The sequence below is a fragment of the Elephantulus edwardii genome, unplaced genomic scaffold, assembly GCF_000299155.1.
Source record: "Elephantulus edwardii isolate Elephantulus edwardi_28Jun2011 unplaced genomic scaffold, EleEdw1.0 scaffold00064, whole genome shotgun sequence".
Lineage (NCBI taxonomy): Eukaryota > Metazoa > Chordata > Mammalia > Macroscelidea > Macroscelididae > Elephantulus > Elephantulus edwardii.
The window spans coordinates 14243741-14244875 of record NW_006399814.1 but is presented as its reverse complement, the minus strand read 5'-3'; the positions used below and the strand labels follow the sequence as shown (position 1 = coordinate 14244875).

The 1135-nt window shown below is 38.6% G+C and overlaps 1 pseudogene; it reads right to left on the bottom strand.

Annotated features, from left to right (window-relative positions):
* The window catches only part of LOC102859562, a 1658-nt pseudogene extending 1253 nt beyond the window's left edge, over positions 1 to 405 (bottom strand).
* Positions 406 to 1135: the final 730 nt, after the last annotated feature.

Here is a 1135-nt window from a genome sequence, read left to right as displayed (position 1 = left end):
TTCAGTGACTGGGATAATTGGGATGGGAGTGTCAGAGACAGCGCGATTGGCACAGGACAGAGTGGGTTGTACATAGGGTTGCTATGAGTTGCAAACGACTCAACGGCACATAACAACAACAACAACAACACATATTCCCGCACCTTTAGACCTTTCTCCAAGATTCCTCTGCCTTGGTGTCTCAGACTGTGCAGGGGACAGCAATTTTTTATTTCTCCTAATGCCAAAGGATCTGACGGTGTATCTAGCTTTGGAGAACACAGGAGTCTGGCCTGTGAGCTGCTCCAACACCTTGGTGGCCTGGGTCAGCCTGTCTCCACTCTCGCCTACAAAGATGTTGCGGCAGAGCTTGCGGATGTGCAGCTCACACATGGGGTTCTCTTTTTCGCCTTGATCCTGTGCCATGATGGAGAACAGGAAGAGGTAGTGTTTAGTATTTTTTTAGTATTAGTGTTATGCTTGCTTCATAAAATATCTCTTGGAGTGTTCCTTTTTTCCATTTTTTTTTTTAAAGAATTTAAGTAAAATTGGTGATAGATCTCTGAGTATTTGGTGGAATTCGGCCATGAAACCATCTAGTTCAGGATGATTTTGTGGGAGAGTCTCTTTATGACCTGCTCAATTTCTTCTTTGTGATGGGTCTGTTCAAATGTTCTACACTGTCTGTGTCAATCTGGGTAGAGAGTTACCATCTGAATTTTCTGCCTCACTCCTGGGTACACATACCTAAGACAGATGAAAGAATGTATTTACCAAAACTTGTCAATGAATATTCAGAGTTGGTGGATGAATCAAGAGTTTCAAGGATTTGTCTATTTCCTTTAGGTTTCAAAATTTATCAGAGTATAGCTTTTTATAATATTCTAATATTATAACCGTAGCTTCTTCTGTTTCTGTTGTGATGCCACATCTATTATTCCTTAATAGAATTATTTGTGTCTTCTCCTTTTTATCCTTTGTTAAGTTTGCTGATGGTTTGTCAATTTTATTGACCTTTTTGAACAATCAGCTCCTGGTTTTGTTGATGGTTTCAGTTGTTTTTCTGTTTTTTATCTCATTGATTTTTAGTTCTTATGACTTTCTTCTAGAGGGTTAGATTGTTGTTCTTTTTCTTTTTTTTTCTATAATTATATTT